The following is a 22,049-nucleotide window of genomic DNA, read 5'->3' as shown; positions in this document are numbered from 1 at the left end:
GTCTTTATGGTAGCATGATTTATAACATTTTGGGTATATACCCAGCAATGGGATTGCTGAGTCAAATGGTATTTCTAGTTCTAGATCCTTGAGGAATTGCCACACTGTTTTCCACAATGGTTGAACTAATTTACACTCCCACCAACAGTGTAAAAGTGTTTCTCTACATCCTCGCCAGCATCTGTTGTTTCCTGACTTTTTAATGATCGCCATTCTAACTGGCATGAGATGGTATCTCATTGTGGTTTTGATTTGCATTTCTCTAATGACCAGTAATGATGAGCAGAAAATCTTAATTGTTTTTAAAAGTTTTAGTTTGAAAACTTCAATGATCATATATTTGTAATGAAACGATAAATATTAACTAGTTCTAAATATTGACTGAAAGAAGGTACAGCTTCAGTTGGAAACAACAGTAATAGTTGGAAACAACAGTAATAGTAGCAAACACATATTTACTACACAGTGTTTGCTATGAGGCAGTGCATAGTAAGATTAACTCGTTTAAACCTTATAGCAATCCTGTGGTGTGAGAATCATCAATAGCTCCATCTTAGAGATGAGGAAACTGAAGCTTATAGAGACTATGCACCTTGCTTTTGGTCATGCTGGAGGTGTGACTGTCAGGATCCAGGTCACTGCTCTGTGTGTATAATTTTTTGGTATTATATTTGTTTAAAAATATTATATGTAAATATATTTTTTCATGTTGTTAATTATGTTTTTTGGGTTTTTTTGTTTCTGTTTTTTGGCTTTTCTGTTGAGGCAGAGTTTTAGTCTGTCACCCAGGCTGGAGTGCAGTGGCGCGATCTCTGCTCACTGCAACCTCCACCTTCCAGGTTCAAGTGATTCTCATGCCTCAGCCTCCCAAGTACCTGGTACCACAGGTGCATGCCACCATGCCTGGCTAATCTTTGTATTTTTTTTTTTTTTTTTTTTTTTTTTTTAGTAGAGATGGGGTTTTGCCATGTTGGCCAGGTTGGTCTTGAACTCCTGACCTCAGGTGATCCACCCACGTTGGTCTCCCAAAGTGCTGGGATTACAGGCATGAGCCACTGCACCTGGCCAGATTTTTTGTTAGAAAGATATTTTAAATTTTTATGTGCTCAGATTTATTGATTTGTTCCTTTGTGATTTGTTCAGGAACGTAGGCACTTACATCTTTGACTATCCAAAGATTAGCTGTCAAAATTACCATCTACTTGTGTGAATGTAAATCTTCGAGATCATTAATTTGTTTTTCATCTATTAGAAATAAGATACTAAATAAGGAATGGTAAATAAGTTCCAGTTAGATGCTAACTCCAGTTAATTGGTAGTGGCCATCCCGAATGTGGTGTTGAGAAAGATCTGAAGGGGTCACATATTTTTTTAAATCTAGATTTTTTCCCTCCCAGATAACTAGCCAATGGTCCAAGCACCATTTAATTAATTAATTAATATTCAATGAAATTTGTTTTGCTTATCAAGTTCTATTGGCATCGTTACTGACAAAGCTGGTTTCCCAAAACTGGAGTCTTTTCCTGTTCAGTGTCATGAAGCTGATACATGAAACCGAAAGCAGGGCAGGCTTTATTGCATGGCCATGGAATTGAGAAGCAGGAGCATGGCTCGCAAATCAACTTCTCCACTAGTGAGGGGTGAGGGGGTTAAAATACAGAGTTCCTCTAAAGAAGGGGTTGGATATTTAAAAGCCAGGGGAGGAGTATTCATGTCTTTTCTGGAAATGGGCAATGAACTTCCTGGAACTGGAGTGCTGCCTTCATTTTTCCCTTTTATGGCCTCTTGTAGTCATTGTCATGGTGATTGGCAACTGTTATGGCACTGGTGAGAGTGTCATTTAGCATGGAAATGAGATTATAATGAAGCCTAAAGTCTTTTTGAAGTCCTATGGTCAGCTCTCTTGGATCTAACCAGTCTCCGCTGGTCTGTTTACAAAGGAAAACTTTTTGTCACAGGCATCCTGTTCCATAAAGATCAGTGGAGTTAGGGCAGGTGAAGCTCTAGCTGTGTCACATAGGCATTACACTGGGTAACAGCATCTCTATTTAAACTGGGGTGTAATTTCAACTATATTTTTGTTTTTGTTTTTAGTGCTAGAGGACTTTCCTATATGTCTACTCCAGATTATATTTTCCCTGAAATTCATTCTGTGGCTTGATTTATTGATTTTTGTTCTCGTAACTTAGAGAGTTTGGGAGATCACTTTAAAAACCCTCTCTAGCAGCCTGACCCAGGAGAAGCTCACTTGTTTATTCATTCAGAAAATAACAAATACAGAGATAAGACATGCATGGCTCCTTTATCTTCAAAGTTGAATAAAAAATGGGACAGTGGGACAAACTACTTTTAATTCTTTTTTTTTTTTTTTTTTTTTTTTTGAGATGGAGTCTCACTCTGTCGCCCAGGCTAGAGTGCAGTGGCGGGATCTCAGCTCACTGCAAGCTCCGCCTCCCAGGTTTACACCATTCTCCTGCCTCAGCCTCCCGAGTAGCTGAGACTACAGGGGCCTGCCACCTCGCCTGGCTAGTTTTTTGTATTTTTTAGTAGAAACGGGGTTTCACAGTGTTAGCCAGGATGGTCTCGATCTCCTGACCTCGTGATCTGCCCATCTCAGCCTCCCAGAGTGCTGGGATTACAGGCTTGCGCCACCGCGCCCAGCCAACTACTTTTAATTCTTATTATCCAAGCTATTTGAGTGTGGTGGGACTTCTGTATGTAGCCAGACTGGTTGGGCTACTCATTACCATTGTGGACTCATGGCAACACCAGACTTACGTGTCATGGACCAACTATGTGTTAAAATCCCATCTGGACCTGTAGAATCCATTATCATTGCCTTACTCTTATATGGCTTATAAATGGTTATTGGAATAGAAACAGTATTTAGAGTTCTAGCCACAATGTCCAGCTTTAATTAAAAAAAAACTAGGAAGCCCTCCACCGCCAAAGGCACACAGACAAAAAGAAAAAACAACCCATTTTGGGGACAAAAAGCAACTAATAGTCTGGACTCAAATAACATAGTTGTTAGGACTGTGATATAGAGACTTAAAAATAGTTGATTAATATGTTTGGTAATCTAATAAAAAAGTAGACCATGTGTGTGCACAGATAGAAAATTTTATTGAAAAGATGAAAACTACAAGAAAAGGTTTAATAGAAATGTCATAATTAAAAACAAAACCAAAACCATGTTAGTGGAAATGAAATAAAGGATGTCTTTGACAGACTCATTAGCAGATTTGACAGGCTTATTAGTAGATTTGACGTAGCTGAGAAAAGAATCAGTGAAGCTGAAGATAGGGCCACATAAATTACCCAAGTTGAAACACAAAGAGAAAAATAAAAGATGAGGGAAAGAAAGACAGAGAGAGAGAGAGAGAAAGAGAGAGAGAAACAGAGTGAGAGAACAACTGAGACCAAGACCGATAGAACAATAACAGTTTTTGTTAACATGATTATAACTGGAGTCCCAGAAAGAGAAGAAAGATGGAGAGAAGAAATACTTGGAAAGATAGTAGCCACGAATTTTCCAAAAATAATAAAATACATCTAAGCAACAGACCAAAGAAACTCAGAGAATCCCAAGCAGGGTAATTTTCAAGAAAACACATCTAGATATATTATAATCACACTTCTCAAAAACAAGTAGAAATAGAAAGTCAGACGCAGTCAGACAAAAAAAGGACACAAAACATACAGAAAAATAAAGATAAGAATTACGACCAACCTCTCAACAAAAACTATGCAAACCATAAGTCAATGGAGTGATGTTTTTAAAGTACTGAAAAAAACACAACTGCTAACCCAGAGCTCTATATCCAGTGAAAATATTTTTTTTGTCAAAAATAAAGGTGAAATGAAGACTTCTTCAGAAAAACCAAGTAGAGAGAATTTATTACCCAAAGACCTGTACCACATAGAATGTTAGAGTACTTCAAGCAGAAGGAATATGATACCCAACAGAAACCAGTATCTATAGAAAGAAAAGCTAAGCTCCATAAATAGTAAGAATGAGGAAAAGAGCCAATGGTGCCTAAATATCAAGCCCTTACGCTTGACCTTTGTGTGTGTTCTACTGTATAGATCTTGTCAGATATCCAGCCAAGACGAGTAATATAAAAGAAGGATGCATGACCCCAGGAACATATTAAGCATTCAAAGCTTCCAATTATTTAAGCCTTTCCCTGGATTACAGAAGATCACAGAAAATCTAGACCATGCACATCAAACTGAGTCTCCTTGGAAAAGTCCTTTCTATCAAAAATGTTTTATCTCATCCCCAAAAGTGTTTATTTTTGTTTGAAAAATTACTATCAGTATTCAGACTCAGGGCCATAATGGTTGTCTCTCATTTTCAGTCATAAATTATTACAATCAAAGGGGCTTTTAAAATTTTCCACCTGAGAAAATTGAGGCCCATGAATGTAAAGAATTGTGGAGAAGCTGAAACAGCACAGGTTTGGAGCCAGTAGAACTTGATTTCCAACACTGACTTTACGATCTTTGACCTTCCACATGTTATTTAACTACTATGACTTGTTAGCTGTCTTATCTGTAAAAAGAGCAATACGTAAAATACATTCCCAATAAAATAGCTTGGACAATTACAAAAGGTGCTCAATAAAATATATTATGATAAAACTGACAATGAAAATATTTTTATGGCTCTGTGATCTATCTTTTTTAGCAATGTAACCTGGGAATTTCACTTAATCACTGTGTTTCTGAAAATAACAACTCTTTATGAGGTTATTGTGAGGTTAAGTGAGTTAATGATTATGTTTGAAACAGTATTTCACAAAGCAGTAAGTGCCTTTTGTTATTATTATTACTTCGGAAATACAAATTTTAGAGGCAATCTGAATTACAGATTTTGTGGATTGAAAATTTGCAAACTGGAAATATGCTGTGACAATATGTCAACAGTTTAAGGACCTTAGATGCTCTTTTGATAACTTTCTTTAGTAGCCCTACTATCTTTTGTGCTGATCTTAGGAAGGTTCATTTTACTGATAAACCTTACAACCCATATTTTAAACTATGACAAAAGGATTGTGAACAGAGAACTGTCTGCCTCTAAGTAGACAAGAAGAAAGGCAGAACTTGAACATCAGAATGATGCAAGCATGAGACAACAGCTCCTTGAAAATGAAAATACTAACAAATGAGTAGACAATGTAACGTTTGCCTAAATGAAAGTAAACAAAGTAATTAAGCACATTCACACCACACACAAGAAAATGGGAAAAAAGAAAGGGAAAAGAAATATCATTAGGGGAAAATGATACCTTGACCTCTCATTCATTTTTAAATGTTCTTATCCTAACATAAACAAAACACAAAAGAAAGAGAGGGGAAAAAAGTACTTTTGAAAACCTTGTGGCCAAACCATTTTAATCTCTATTTTCAGCAGCCTTAATTTAAAACTCAACCACACTGTAGAGAATGGTTAAAACCTAAAGGAAACCCTGTAATTTCAGAACTTAAATGGAAACAAACACCCACCAATGAGTGAGTGTCTCATTTGGCAAAAACATTTAGTGCAGATTACCAAAATACCCACTCGACATTTCAGGGCAATATTACATTTTGAAACTGAAATGTCTCTATACATGAGCTATGATGTTATCTTTCATAGGCAGTAAGGTGATTCATAGTAGACATGCCTAGGATCCACGGAGCGTGCTAGACAGACATCACCATCGTTCTCCCAATGCCATGAGATGTGCACCAGCACTAGAGTGACACCCGAAACAGTCACTCGCACCCACGGGATCTACCTGGAAAAAGTCAAGGGGGCTAGTCCTCAAGAGCCCAGGCTAGGGACAGGCACAGTGGTGGGTCATCCCTGTAATCCCAGCACTTTGGGAGGCTGAGGCAGAAGGATCCTTTGAGGCCAGGAGTTTGAGATCAGCCTAGGCAACATCAGAGGACCCTGTTTCTACAAAAAAATAAATAAATTAGCCAAGCATGGTGGTATGTACCTATAGTCCCAGCTAGTTGGGAGGCTGAGGTGGGAGAATCACTTGAGCCCAGGAGTTCAAGACTGCAGTGAACTATGTTTGCAGCACTGCACTCCAACCTGGGCAACAGAGCAAGACTCTATCTCTACAACAAACAAACAAAAAAAGCCCAAGTTTGGAAGCTGTAATATCTGGGTTTACATTTAGCTCCTTCATGCATGCTGGCTAATCTTGGGCAAGTTATTTAAACTCTGTGTGCCTATGGTTTCCCTACCTTTAAAATAGTGATGATGAAGACAATGATGCCGGGATGCAGTGGCTCACGCCTGTAATCCCAGCACTTTGGGAGGCTAAGGTGGGTGGATCACCTGAGGTCAGGAGCTCGAGACCAGCCTGGCCAACATGGCGAAACCCAGTCTCTACTGAAAATACAAAACTTAGCCGGGCACAGTGGCAGGCTCCCGTAATTCCAACTCTGAGGCAGGAGAATCGCTTAAACCCGGGAGGCCGAGGTTTCAGTGAACCAAAATCATGCCACTGCACTGCAGCCTAGGCAGTAAGAGTGAAATGATGTCAAAAAAAAAAAAGAAGAAAGAAAGAAAGAGAGAAAGAAAGAAAGAGAGAGAGAGAGAAAGAAAGGGAGAAAGGAAAGAAAGAAAGAGAAAGAAAAAGAAAGAAAGAAAGAAAGAGAAAGAGAAAGAAAGAAAAAGGAAAAGAAAGAAAGAAAAAGGGAACGAAAGAAAGAAAGAAAGAAAGAAAAATAAAGAAAGAGAAAGAGAAAGAAAGAAAGAAAAAGGAAAAGAAAGAAAGAAAAAAGGAACGAAAGAAAGAAGAAAGGAAGGAAGGAAGGAAGGAGACTATGATGATGATGATGGTGATATGTACTTCAAGGGCTGAGGTGAAGATTACATGAGTTGATGTGTGTACATATTTAGAAGGATGCTTATGCATTCTGTATAAGTGTTAGTTCTTATTATTATCAAAACATGTCTAAATATTAACATGAATTTGTTGTTTTAAGTGAGAATTTTCTGTCAGCACAGTAGTAGTGGGTGAGAGTCAAGCAGTACTCTCTTTTGGATTCATCAGAAATTGGCTTTGGCTGGTCCTGCCTTCATATCTAATTTACAAATCTATTTCACACAAACATCATTAAAATGAAAACCCAAATCCTAACTCCACATAAAAATACACACTTCATACCTCAAAACCAAGTATAGCAAAAGGAGTGTGCTCTCCTAACTGAAAATACTTTTATACATAGTCTACTCTTTCTTACAGTATGAACAAAATTGTGATGCTAATTAGGCCTTTTAATTCCAAATCCAAATTTATGAGGCAAACCTGGTGAATGTTTTACGAGACAAATGGTTACTATTGGAATAATTGATCTAGTCTTTCAGCGTAAGAGCTTAATACGCATTATAAAATTTTTAGAAACTAAAGCAAACCCTGTACTTGCTAATCTTATTTATTAACTATCAAAATGTCTCCAGGCAATATAGCCATGTATTCCAAATTAACAACAGGTGATTGCTAAATATATTACTTTCTCATTTTAGTGTTTTCCCCTAATTGTCTAACACTTCTCTTAATTAAATATGCATTTGCTTAAATAGTGTATCTGTGATATATTTAAGTTGTTCATCGTGAAATGCCATAAATTAATTTTACTCAAAGTGTTTTATGGCACCCCTTGCACGTACAACAGTTCCTTCCAAAAGGTGAAGGTTAGATTTCTTAAGACACTTCTCATTAGAGAATTGTTGATTGTGGAGTTACAGATTCTAGGTAGAACATTGTGTTGGAAGAACTTTATTATTGCTGAACCGATGGAAGTCCCACAGATAGGGTTTTTAAAAATTATGATCACTAAAATAGAACCAATAACACAGCACACTAAATAAGTAAATGAGTATTAATGGTGGCGATGTATTAAATTAGTAGCCATTAATACAGTTACATTGATTTCCATTTATCTTTGATACCAAGTTGTCCACCCAACATCATGACAATGATAGAAAAGAGGAAGGAGGAAGGGAGGGAGGTGGTCACTGTTGAAAATAGAAAGCCACCCTTGGACTTCTCCCCAGAAATCCACAAACCTGTCCTTAATTTTATTTCAAATGTTCAATTTGTACTTGTCTGTAGTGACCTCAGGGCCATCTGGTAGATTTGAAGGAAGTGAGCTTTCCTGAAGCTCTTTCTCCACACATCCGAAGGAAGTGGAAAGTGAACAATCTTTCTTTGAAGGGATTTTGTCCTCACAGGGATGCAGCAAACACTGCAGTTTTGTCTGAAGTTCAAGCTCTATTCATGAAGGACACTGATTTGACCACCTTCTCAGTAAGGTTTTAATAGTGACATTTTCTCCAAGTTTGGATGCAAATAAAAATGATTTGATGATTCTTTGAACTCTCCAGGGTCCTCCTTAGGTAACCCCAAGCCTAGGTAGATTTTGTAAATGGAGGGAGAGTAACTAGCAAGATCAAAGCTAATTTTGACTGATTTTTCTCAGGCTGAAGAAATAGTTTCAATGCACTACAGCCTTCACATGTTCTGTGACCAAGTGTCTTCATTTGGGGACTGTCAGAGCACAAAGGTTTAACAGATAGGTCATGCCAGTAGAGGAGAAATCTCTCCAACCTTCCTCCCCATCCACTGGCAAACAGCGCCATTAACAGCTGCTTTGAAAGCCGTGACATGCCAGGATCACCCTTGGTGACCACCAGTATGGCCAGGTTGAAAGCTGTGCTTGTGGCAACAGCTTGAAAACTTCAACTGTGGCAGGGGAAAGAGTGAGGGCCTGCCAAAGCCTGGCCAGGAGGAGGAAGCCTTGGTTGCGATGACTCTTCAAGAGAGACAGGTGGTGCCACATGGGAGGTTATCAGTGAGGTACCTTCCAGACCTGAGTCAGCCTCCTGAGCCAGCAAGAACCCCGTTTTCAGTGCCCCCGTGAAAATTCCTTTTAATTTTAATTTTAATTTTAATTTATTTATTATTTTATTTTTTTGAGACAGAGTCTTGCTCAGTTGCCCAGGCTGGAGTGTACTGGCATGATCTCGGCTCACTGCAACCTCTGCCTCCCAGGTTCAAGTGATTCTCCTGCCTCAGCTGCTGGAGTAGCTGGGATTACAGGTGTGCGCTGCCATGCTGGGCTCATTTTTGTATTTTTAGTAGAGATGGGGTTTTGCTGTGTTGGCCAGGCTGACCTCGAACTCCCGAATGCAAGTGCTCCACCTGCCTCAGCCTCCCAAAGTGCTGGGATTACAGGCCTGAGCCACTGCGCCCTGCCGAAAAATTCTCTACTCAGGGCTTTACTTATACCCTTCATGCTCAAAGCAGGTAGTGCCAACAGAAGTGAAGGCTGAACCAGCAATTTACATGAAATATACATATGTTGCTTCTCGCGTCCACTTTATAAAAATCTTAAACAAAGGCTAAATAGGCGAGGATTTAAATAGGTACATTTCACAAGATTTGTGATTTCATAAATGCTCATCTTTATATACATTTGTATGAGGGAAGTGCTGGGAAGGGAAGTGCATGGTCCCTTAAATGATACAGAAGGGCTGGGCAGGCGCAGTGGCTCACGCCTTTAATCCCAGCACTTTGGAAGACTGAGGCAGGCGGATCACCTGAGGTCAGGAGTTGGCCAGCCTGGTCAACATGGTGAAACCCCGTCGTCTCTACTAAAAATACAAAAATCATCTGGATGTGGTGGCTCATGCCTGTAACCCCAGCTACTCAGGAGGCTGAGGCAGGAGAATCGCTTGAACCTGGGAGGTGAAGGTTGCAGTGAGCTGAGATCGCACCACTGCACTCCAGCCTGAGCAATGGAGCGAGACTCCATCTCAAAATTAAAAATAAAAATAAATAAATAAATACATAAATGATACGGAAGCAGGGAAGGGAAGTGCTGGGTAGAGGAAGGAGTAGTCCCTGGCTAGGGCTCCACCCCCAGGCCTGTGCCCCCGGGCCTAGGTGAAAACTGGCATTTTTGTTTTCCTGTCCAAATGTTGCATTTCCCAAGACCGCCCTGGCTGCCACACCCCCATCTTGTGCCTATAAAAACCCTGAGACCCTAGTAGGCAGACACACAAGTGACTGCCCGTCGTGAGGAGCACATCAGCAGAAGACACCAGTGGCTGGATGTCAAGAGCACACCGACGGGCACCAGCAGAACGACACAGAGTTTGGCTGGGGCAGTCAGAGAAGGGATGGGCCACCAAGTGGCCTGACTCCAGGAGAAAACCATCTCCCTTCTGGCTCCCCCATCTGCTGAGAGCTACTGCCACTCCATAAAACCTTGCACTCATTCTACAAGCTCATGTGTGATCCAATTCTTCCAGGAGACCAAGGCAAGAACCCCAGGATACAGAAAGCCTCTGTCCTTGCAATAAGGCAGGGGTCTAATTGAGCTGACTAACACAAGCCCCCTGTGGATGGCTAAACTAAAGAGCACCCTGTAACACACGCCCACTGGGGCTGTAAACATTCACCCCTAGTCATTGCCGTGGGGTCGGAGCACCATAGCCTGCCCGTCTGTACGCTCCCCTAGAGGTCTGAGCAGCGAGGCACTGAAGCAGCGAGTCACACCGCCATCACACGTCCTGCGAGGGGGACGAGGAAAACTTTCCTGTTTCACAATCATAGCAACAGAAAGAAAGCCCTTATTTGGGCTGCTCTCCACCACTTGGAGGTGTCTTGAACGCTCTTCCCACTTTGACTTCTTTCCTCTGTGCCCTTTTCTCTAATTCATAAGCACTGATCAGCTAATAAACTATCTCTCTCAAGCAACATATTCTATTTCCACTAGTCTTTTCTGGAGCCATTATTCCTTAATCCAAAGTCGTAACTGGAAACGTCAGATCTCCTGAAGTGTGTTGTTTTCAGTATGATGTGCATTTCGGTTAGCCTGGCCATTCAGTCTCTGCAATTCATTGGAAAATTGCTTGTCTCAACCACCTCAGCTGGCCAGAATAATTGTACGTCTCTAGGGAGAAGGTAGCTCCCTATCTTTTCCCACCGTCTTCTAGGAGAGTTCGGAGGAGAACATATATCTTATTTATCACAAGGCTACTAACCTTGTAAGTAGCCAACACTTTGAGCAGAAAACACCCCAGATGTTTCCAAGTGGATCTTGGGAAGTGAGCATTTAGGAGGCTCCGTTTGATCCATGAACACTCGTGATACTTTGACTTTCTCTGACCCTATAAATAATACAGCTGTGGTAGATAAGCCGAGCAACCCTGGGAAAAGCTCTCGAGGTCTTCATGGGAGCTCTGAAAGGACACAGGGCAGCACAACTTCCCTTCCTACAGCCGTTGTGCTCCCGGGGCTCTCCCGTTGATATCTGCCACTACAAACAAGTTGAGTTTCCTGGAAAAAATGTCAAGTTCCCTATAGAAGAGGTCTGGAGCAGGGTTCTTCATTGTGTTATCTTTCTATGTACTGTTTGGTTTTTCTTCTAGGATAACAGAACTTCAAGAGGAAAGGACAGTGAGAGACCATGACTAAAGAATTACTCCATGAACAACTCAGGAGGACCAGCTATGATTTCACTCTCATTCACAAAAGAGAAATAATATTTATTTCAGCTGCTACCCATAAAATATTTTTGAATGTGTGTACAATGTTCATGCTGCAATGGCTGCTCTGCCATGAAAGAGGTGTTGACACCTCGTGGGTGACTTTTTACAATCCCCTTGGGCAGAGATTGGGGGATTGACGGCCCCGTCCCCTCATTTTCCACACCGAGGGGCAGTTGGGATATATGTAAAAGCTCTTTCTCTAGTTAGGCCCTGTTGCTATAAATCTAGCATCAAGAGTATCACTATTTTCTAAACACTTTGCCAGACAGCCTTCAGAGGATAATTTTCTGAAGTTTATAAAGCATAACTCATACACATACCTAGTGAGCATGTTCTGAAGGTATATTTAACTCCTGCATGAGGGAACAAGCAGGATGAAAGCGGGTTCTAAGAAAGAGACTAGTATACATGATCAATGGGAAAAATGATAAGTAGGCTTGAAACCACCTTTGCAAAAATAATAACCGAAGAGATTAAAACAGTGAAGGAGATCAGACCTAGCCGACCCCATCTTGCTTCTAACCTTTAAGCTTCCTTGTTCATTCCTGGGTGTAGGCTGAACTAACTTTGGGAAGGAATTCGTTCATGGTTTAACTATGAAACAAAAAAATTGATAATGGCCCTTTCCTGAAAAGACCCCCTTCTTGCCTGGGAAACAGTCTGCCTTTGCAGGACTAACAAATTAACTACAAGAGTAGAAATTACAGTTTAGGGGTCCTGCAACCTCTGGCTCCAAGAGTCTGAACCTCCCCACATTGCTCCTGGGGATAACATCACTATTGTAAAACCTAATATCAGTGCTTGAGAGATTTTGCAGACCCTGCACTTGATGGATCAGCTGACACCACCCAGACCCGTAATCTGGCTCAACCAGTTCTGCCATCGCACCAGGAACAGAAGACAGCAAGAAACACTCGCTTTGACCCTCTATGATTCCATCTTTATCCTGACCAATCAGCACTCCCCACTTTCCAAGCCCCTACCTGCCAAATTATCTTTAAAAACTCTGATTCCCGAATGCTCAGGGACTCCGATTTGAGTAGTAACACAACTCTGGTCTCCTGCACAGCCAGCTGTGTGTGAACTACTCTTTCTCCATTGCAATTCCCCTGTCTTGGTAAATTGGCTCCGTCGAGGCAGCGGGCAAGGTGGACCCATGGGGCAGTTACAAGACGGCAAAGTTAGAAACAAGACTGGCAATACCCCATGGGTCAAAAATAATCAATTAATTCATAACATTTGGGCTTGAATAAGTTTTCTACTGGACAGAAACAATTTGCAACGTATCCTTCCTCTACATTGTTTGCCACGTCAATTGTAAGCATTAAATAAAAATTTAAAATAATTATTTTAGAGCTTCAGGTGCACCTTACATGGGCTTGTGAGATTGTTAGACACTGCTTAGTGTGACACTGAAAGAGGGCACAATACTTTTTTTTGCCTTACTTCTAAGTTGTGGGTATCCTTTTCTTAACACTTCTTTTCTGTGATTCTGTACAAGACAATTGTTGATGAAATGGGATTTTCTGGATGGGAAGTCCGTGTACTTTACTGAAACCTCTTTCTACAGTTCTCAGTCTTTCAAGTGGGATTCTGTGAGCTGACTCATGACAGCTGAGCATCACTGGAGATTGGCTTCAATGGTCCTCAATGTGCAGAACATAAATAGCAATTTCTATCATCCCTCGATAGCATTTGTGGGGCCTTTTATATGGAGTATATAAAAGTATTTGCAGGTCTTGGTTTATCTGTCTCCATGTGACATACCTATAGAACAGGTATTTTCATCCCAGCTACTTATTATAAATATTTAATAAGTAGGCTAATGGTTTGGAATTCTATTTCTCTATTTGCATGAGTCAAATAATAGACCAAATTCTTTCACAAGGAGGTGATGTTAACATACCAAAAGAAACTGAAACAAGAGCATTGAACTCATGGCGCCCTTCAGAAACACCTGCCAACAATGGGGCAGAGTGTCCAGCTGCCTGGCCAGTATGTGCAGGGGCGGGGCCCTTCCTGTTCACAATGGCTTTGCCCAGCAGTTAAAATGCAAATGGAAGGCAGACTGAGAGTGCATCAACCTCTCACATCTCAGAGTCTAAAAGGCGGCCTTTCAGTGCCTTCTGTTCAAATTGCAAATGCTCTTCCTTTATCCTTCGAGGCCTGGGAGACAGTTCTGAATAATTCTTCCCCAACAAATTGGCTTTCCTCTTCCCAGCGACGAAAGCCCTTATCGGTTTTAAAAGTGCAAAGGACAAATTTTATTCAAGGGTCTTAAGGCAGATGAAGGTTCACAGACACTACAAGGGCAGTTCCAGAGCCTCCACGTACAACTGTGTCCTTATAATGACTGGTCCTTGTAAGAGACCAGCAACACTATCCTGTTTTCCTGTACAGGCCTGGGATTCCCCTTAATTTCTTTGCATCAGCTTTGTCAGCACAATTACCCAGAGTTCCCAAGAATTGGGACATTTCCAAGAACTTGCCCAGTGGGTCAGAGGAGTGCTGTCAAATGAGATGGACCATCTTCAAATCAAAACGTGGGTGGTTTCTGCTCATTGCTGAGTGTTTCACTTCCATTCTGGAGTCTAAGAACATCACTCCAGGAGATACAATGTCAAGGGCCCCCGCCACTCTTCATCATTGCCCAAGTCATAAGAATCATCCCCCAAATTCCTTCTATTTCTCCAAAGTGGGGTAACCCAGGGCTGGGTAAGCCTGTTAGGGCAGGTCACGGTGGCACATACAGAGGAGGAACTCAGACAGACAGATAGACAGTGACAGGGGACCAGCAGCACTGTGTGCTCATCACCACCCTCAGGAATTCAAGAGCCCTGTCCCGGTACCTGAGTCACCTTCTGAGATAAGTGCTACCGAGGTTCATGGCCAAGACCCTTGCAGGAAATTCGGAAAGCGGTTGGCTTCCATGGAAAAGTAGTCTGACTCAGAAGGCGTTTATTCAACAAGGTGGAAGCTGACAGCATGTTTCTTTGCTCTGGGCCCTGGAATTAAACTCCTAAGAGACCCTATTCTTTTCTAATGACTGCTTCTTTGGAAATGGTACAGCTTGGATTTTCAGGGCAAGAAACTCATGTTTTCTTGGCTTGCTGAACTGAATAACAAAAGAAACAGACATGGGGACCTGTCTGCAGCCTAAAGTTGGTTGTCAAAAGAAAGAAGAGAAAAGTCCTCTTCAATTTTTAACCATCCAACTGATCTCAAGTGTCCAGCCCTTCCCTAGGCAGGGGAGAGCACAAGGATTTTATTACTTGTGCTCTCAGGGTAATGAGACTTTGGTCCTGCTCACCCACAGCCTCCTGTGGTCACGTCAAGGCCCCACCTCTTCTGCTCCTCACCTACCACTCCCTCGGCTGCAGTCCTGCCCTGGGTAGGAGGAGTCGTATGGGATGGGCCACTGTCTTGTTTCGCATTGTGCACACACCTGGCCAAAGTGGTGGTCTGCTTTCGTCTCAGGGTCTCATGAGTGGTCCATGAACTCACACCCATCAATCTCCAGCCATTAAGACTCAAACAAGCCCCTCAGGTTGGCAGAGACTGGGGGACTGACCTCATGTCATCCCCCCATTTTCCACATTACCGCCAGTTAAGAATTTCAGCCCCCAAGATCAGATGGGTGAGAAATAACCCATCTTCATTTTCTTCAAATTAGCCTGACTCTGACTCCATAGGTCCCACCCACCAGGCAGGAGAGGACTGAACCTCACAGCTACTGGTCCTTCCCCATCTTCTGAGGCTTCCTCTTCCACCTCAGGACCTCAGGAGAAGGGCCTCGGACATTCCACCACTATGTGTGTGGTCTGGCAGCTTTCTGCCCTATACTCCTGTGGAGCTGGGAGTCTTGGACAAGACAGACTATCTGATGCCGGGGCCTCAGCCTTTTAAATGTACTCACGGGCCCTGAGGAGGCCTGGCCTCCTCGTGGGGATGCAGACAGGGAGCGACATGCATGTAACCCCTGCCCACAGGCTCCGTGAACCTCAGATCTGTCCTCAATCTAAGAAACACAATTCCACTTCCCCTTCACCTCTTTCACTCCGGGACACGTTGCACTACCTTTTCAATGGGCTTGAAAGAGTGGAGGAAAAATTGTCTTCAGACAACGTTAAACAGTTTTAAAACAGAAAATTTACTTACAGGGACTTCCTAGATGTTAGAAGAAATCATCAGGTAGCTCCAGGTAGCTAGGAAGTAGGAAGAACCCACCTCTTCTTGGAATGAGGAAGAACACACATGAACCCTCATCTCATAAAATCCAATAGTCAACTACAACATGGCTTATGTGAGTGAAAGGATCCCAGAATGAGACCACCTGCGTGAGCCTGTGCCTAGTGGTCTCAGAGCATCCCCCCACTCCCATCCATCCCTGCTCTGCCCTGTATCGTGGGGGTCTGGCCTCTGCAGGCTATGAGCCCTGGGTTCCTGTGTCTCTGGCTTCTGACTAGGTTGGACCAATGTGAAGCCTGGAGGGACACGGGTGTGTACAGGAGTCTGGGTGGGCTTCTTGCCTCTCTTCGTTGGGCTGTCTTGCCTGGAGGCTCTTTCCTTCTACAAGGCAGCTCCTGCCACAGAGACCCAGCCTGGTTCTAGCTTCCCTCCAGTAAGTCTGATTCCTGGGCTCTGACAACTGCCTCCTTCCTTGTGCATTCGAGAGCTGGTAGCCACTTCCTGATGCTGTGGACACCAGGGTTGCCTCAGGGTCCCTTGTCTGACTTTTTGGCTCTTCTAACATCTACAAAGTCCCTGTAATTAAATTTTCTATCTTATAAAACTTAGGATGACTGTTTATCCTCACTGGGTCCTGACTTAGCCACTTACTACTGTGTGGATGTGGTCAAGCCTCTTTCTCCTGCTATGCTCAGTTTCCTCATCTGGAAAGTAGAATAATAATGGGTTCTTCCTTAGAGAACTCACCCCAGAGTGAGTTAAAAAAGATAATCTTCAGAACTTGTTACTTGGAGCTCACACAGTAAGTGGTAGTTTTTGGGGTCTGTGCCAGAGGGTCCTGAGGTGTGGGCTGAGGGTGATCTTTGGTGGTGCCTGTTCACTGGATTCAACAGCTGCCAGTCACAGAGTGAGGAAGTTGTTCACTTTTCCGGTGGTTTTGTGTCTCTCTTCGGGATACAATGAAAGCTGTAGTCTGTTCCTAGTATGTCTTTAGAACTTGGAGTCTCCATGACCAAGGGAGAAAGAGCAGGTCTCACACTGAGGAAGCAGAACACAACAGCATCGTTCTGTTTACATGGAATTTGCTTTTACAGCCAACTTCTACTGATGGCAAATGATACAGTGTTCCATTTCTGGAGGTGATAAAAAGTTCTTTTAATAATGATTTCATGTAATTAAAAAAAAAAAAATCGACTTGGAAAAACAGAAGTAAAAGAGTGCAGTTGGGAGGAGCTTGATGACCTGAGCTTGGAAGGCCTTTCCTGCAGACGTGCTCTGGGGCTATTGGGTTGAATCAGGACACGGAACAACAAAGACAGTTTCTGCCTTCAAAGAGTGCGTGGTTCTTGGCCAAGTTCAACAGGAATAATATGACAGAACATAATTAAATAGCAAGTAATTTGTTACAGATGCAAATTCTGCAAAAGTTCAAAGACGCATGGGCCAACGGGGTCTGGAGAAGGCGGAACGGAGGAGGCGACTTAACGGGAGGGATTCTCAGTGGTGAACACAGGTGCAGAGAAACGGGGACCTGGGTTAGGGGAGTGAAGGAGAGCGAGTGTGACAGTGTGGCAAAAATGGGTTTTGAGTTTCTGGGGTAGAGATCCAGGTCGGTGTCAGGGGTGCTGAGGGTTCTGGGAAGGAAAACGATGACAAGTTGAGGGCAGGAAACGTGGAGTTCTGCATCATTAAGCCTCAGTTTCGCGGGAGGCTGTAGTCTTTGCAGAATCGTTTTTGGCTGCGGTGTGTAGTCGACATCTGCGGCTGAACCACTGCAGAAGGAGGACAGGCAGATGCTGTCACCCTGGTGTAACCCTGTTCCTCCGGAGAGAGACTGGGAAGGGGCCAGGTGAGCAGGGCCGGGGGCAGCAGCGCCATCAGGGCACTCATGGGTTAAAGCCTCATCTGGGGACACAGTGAGCAGCTGACCCGGGAAGGAAGAGGCTACAGAGTTCTTATCAGACCACACACACACACACACACACACACACACGCCAGAGATCCAACTCTTCCTACAGTTTCTCACCAGGAAAGGAGGTCATGGCTGGGTTGAAGAAAGTGAGGCAAGAGTGTTTCCTTGCAAGGAAGATTTGCGTGGAGGGGTCTCTCCCAAGGGTGCCCATGTCAGGCAAAAGGTTCTCTCTGTGGGATCCCCAATCCATCTGATCTCCTTTCTGCAGGAGCCTTGCTCTTCCTCATGGAGACACATTTGCATCTAGAGGGAAAACTGTGAGTAAAAGAGATGACTACAAAATGCACATGTGGATTCCACCGTGGGAAAGTGGGGAGCCCGGGGCCTGGCACAGCATCCCAAACGAAGGTGTGTCACAGGACAGTCGCATGCTCAGGCTGCCCTCAACAGAGAAATAGGTGAAGGAGAGCATTTCTCTTTCCACAGCTAACAATATTCTTATCTTAACAAGAACTGGTTTGTGTTTGTTTGTTTGTTTTGTTTTGTTTGTTTTTTTGAGACGGAATCTCACTGCAACACCCAGGCTGGAGTGCAAAGGTGCAATCTTGGCTCACTGCAACCTCCACTTCACTTCACAGGTTTAAGCGATTCTCCTGCCTCAGCCTCCCAAGTAGCTGGGATTACAGGTGTGCACCACCACACTCGGCTAATTTTTATATTTTTAGTAGAGACGGGGTTTCACTGTATTGACCAGACTGGTTTTGAACTCCTGATCTCAATGATCTGCTCACCTCAGCCTCCCAAAATACTGGAATTACAGGCGTGAGCCATCGTGCCCTGCCTGTTTCCCTTTTTAGTTTTAAATTTGGTAGTTGGGATTTTATATTTTGCTGTAAATGATATGAGAAAATTCAAAGAATCACATAAAATCACGCTCTCCCCTGCCTGCTGTCACTTGCCATCTATCAGTGGCACCGATCTTCAGCGGTGGCCGTAACTAAATAGCCCACACTCCTCAGCGGGGCCGCACACGTGCAATGCAGTTGCAATGTGTAACACGAATATGCAACATCTACAGAACAAATTTTCTTCTTTTCCAGAAACTATAAGCATTGAAAGGAATGCTGGGGCCTCCAAAATCTGCAATTACATTTCTCGTAAATGGCAACTCATTGTCATCCTGCAGACATTGATTAAACCACAGGACGGGGTCTGAACCGGGAACACTTGCAGGTTAACAGCAACAACATCCATCCCAACAGAATCACCCCCATCGCAGTGAGCAATGAGCAAAAACATGGCTCAGAAACCGTTTCCCCAGATGTTCAATAAAGGACATTTAAATGAGACATTTACCATCTGGTTAATAACACAACATTGAGTGGGACTTGGTAACAATATCCCAGTACGTAAGCTTTTAAAATCAGTTCTCTTCCCTGAGCATAAAACTGCTTCTCCATCTGCCCTATGAAAACAAGCGATAAATAAATGTTTGTTCAACCTCATCCTTGTCAAAGTCGTCGTTCTTTGGGGTGGGGGGGAATATATATATATGTGTGTGTGTGTGCGTGTGTGTGTGTGCGTGTGTGTGTGTATATATATATATATATAAACTGTCTCCACTGTGGGTTAAACAAAACTATCTGCAACATGTGCTATGATCAGCCTTTGCCACAGCACATGGGAGACAGGAACTCAGAGCTGCCAACAAATCCCCACCTTGTTAATTTTATCAAAGCCACAGATAATCTGAAAACAGGAAAGATGCTATAAATGGTGGTTCTGTTGTGGATCCATCTTGCAGCCGGTTTGACCAGCATCTACTCAGCCAGAGGGCAGGAGAGGGCAGGGCTTGAGATATCTCTAAATTCCTCTTTTCCTTTGCTTTCTAAGTCCTCATCCTGCTGGGCTTGCAGCCTGCCTTGGGGTCCCTTCAGCCTCCCCCGATTCCACCCTGTAGACCAAGTGGTGCTGAGCCTTCCACTATGGGCTGTGGTCACTCTGGGGCCACTACACATCCAAGGTCTACAACCTCAACAGAGTCCTCAACACGGCTCATCCACCCTTCCCGCTCCACACAGGCCCTTGCACCAGTGGCTTAGGGTGGATGAGCAAGGTGACATGGAACGTGCATGTGAAGTGCTGTGAGCAGGGCCGAGCACCCAGCATGCAAACCAGGGGTGAGGAGGCGGGAGGGGACTCCTGCAGTCATCCTGAGATGACAGGTGCGGACAGGATGGTTTTGGGCAAACAGGGCCTGCAGTCACTCCCTGTGTAAGCACTAGCTATGATTGCGATCATCCACCTGATCTCCCTCAAATCTCCTGCCCATGCCTGCCCCATCCTGCCGTACATTGAGCATGGACTCCTCCTCCTGGGGGAATCAGAAGCCGAGACTGGAGGGGCCCCACAGCTGCCTGCGGCCGCCCGCACTACCTACTCCCTGTGTGAGGCGTTCCTCCTCCCCCATGCCCTGCTCTGCTCTCCAGCTGCCACCAGCACCCCATGCAGGTCCCCACAGCCTTGTCTAGGGTGGGATTGGGAGATGGACGGGCACAGGGCCACTCACAGGATGGGAGCCTTGGGCTGTGACTAAGCTTCTGCCAGTGTCTGCTCCCTAAACTGCACAAGGAGGACAAGGGTGGGACCTGCCTGGGGGAGGGAGAGTTCAAGTATCTGGAGGATTGCGTAGCTTCAGAGAAGGCTCAATTAACACAAGCTGCTGGCAGCACCATCTCTTCCCTGGGAGCATCTCTGGGTTCTGACTCGTCCCCCACGTCCCTGGCTGAGGGAATCTTATTTCCTCCTCTCCACTGCTCTTTGCTGTAAGTACTGCTAATTATCTAAGAAACGGTGCAGAGTTGCTCCTCCATTCCTGACTCCGGGCTTGGTGCTCGGGATACAATCAGGGCCGAATCATCCACAATTCCTGATCTTGGGGGCATCCACGTGGCAAAGGAACAGACGGGAACTGGGTGGGCAGGCATCTGATCTCATGAGGGCACGAGGGGACGTGTGGGACACTGGGTCCAGAGAGAGCTTCCAAGGGGGACGTGATCAACTGCAAGGCAAGGAGAAGCAGCAAAACCTTTCCAGGAGGATTCAGCAGCAAATGCACAGAAGCCCGGATGGAAAGGATCCCTGCCACTCAAGGGAAAGGGAAGGATAGAGAGGCAAAGGCTGAGTGAGCCCGTGGGAGCAGGGGAAAGCAGTCCTCTGTGTCTTCAGCAGAGGCTCCGACAGCTGCAGAATGTCTGGAAGTGGACACAGAGGAGCACCGAGGCCCACCACAGTGGGCTGTGCTGAGTCATGCTGGAGAGGTGGCTGAAGGGCAGCTGCTGTGCGGCTGGAAGGAAGGCGGCCACACTCCTTGGCTGGACTGGCCAGTCTCGGACAAAAGCACCAGAGCCATGGCTGTGATAGACCTTGGCCATCTGGAGCCAACCTTAGGGAGGGTGGGAACACGAGAATGCGTGGCCAGGCTCCATTTCTCACCAACTCCAGGGCTCCAAGAGCTTGATCCGACCTAGAAAAATAAAGGCCGTGGCGTGTCTCACTCCCGTGTCGCGGCACACACCCTGACCCAGTTCTGCTCCTCTCACCCAATGTTTGTGGTCACCTGTGGTCACTCCACCCCATCCCTGGGTTTCTTCCTCCTCCTGGTGTCTCCGCAAATCCTGCAATCCTTTGAGGCCACCTCCGGTTCACCTCTTTTACAAAATCTTCTCAGCCTCTACAGCCACACTGGCTTCTCTAGTCCTTGAGACTGTGGTTCACACCATGTTAACATTAATCGCAAAACACACCATCTCCATGCCCAGGTATCCAACACGTGTGTTCTCATTTCTACTGAGAAAGTAACCACAGACGGGGCCTCAGACAGTGTAGGAACTCAAAAAATGTGGGTCTGATTTTCAGAGGCCACAGTGTAACGACCCACCGTATACTTTCATGGACAGAAGAGAACCGTCTGCAAAACACTGATAATTCTCTTAAACTGCATTCATTCATCACACTCTCATTCATGTATTCATTCCACATGTATGTTTTACGCATCTATTATGCTCCAGTCATCACATGCAAGATGTTTTTGATAAGAAGATGAGTTCTAAACTGAAAAGAAGTATTACGGATGCTTTGGGGTTTTTTGAAGTGGATGGTATTTTGAAACACTGTCCTGTATATCTAATTTCTTAGTTCCCTCAGACTATACATCTAAGCCAGCCGAAGTGCTGTGACTGACCAGCATGGCACAGAGCATGGCACGGTGTGGGCTGCACAGCTCCCACCGGGCTGCTCACTTCAGAGCTTTGAGGATATTTTGTTTGCTTGTTCTGAGACGTAATCTCACTCTGTTGCCCAGGGTGGAGTGCAGTGGTGCAGTGT

The 22,049-nt window shown here is 44.2% G+C and overlaps 1 long non-coding RNA gene across 4 annotated transcripts in view; it reads left to right on the top strand.

Moving 5' to 3' along the window:
- The window catches only part of LOC119625268 (uncharacterized), a 174,031-nt gene extending 154,880 nt beyond the window's left edge, over positions 1-19,151 (top strand). For 2 of the 4 annotated variants that reach the window (XR_012094337.1, XR_012094340.1), the window contains one exon: positions 18,764-19,151. This is a non-coding gene — a long non-coding RNA (uncharacterized lncRNA). Of the gene's footprint in view, positions 1-11,443; positions 12,912-18,763 lie in introns of those variants that run through there. The other 2 variants (XR_012094338.1, XR_012094339.1) reach the window with 1 other exon arrangement.
- Positions 19,152-22,049: the final 2,898 nt, after the last annotated feature.

This window comes from Chlorocebus sabaeus, chromosome 10 (genome assembly GCF_047675955.1).
Source record: "Chlorocebus sabaeus isolate Y175 chromosome 10, mChlSab1.0.hap1, whole genome shotgun sequence".
Classification (NCBI taxonomy): domain Eukaryota; kingdom Metazoa; phylum Chordata; class Mammalia; order Primates; family Cercopithecidae; genus Chlorocebus; species Chlorocebus sabaeus.
This window is presented reverse-complemented; position numbering and strand designations above follow the sequence as displayed.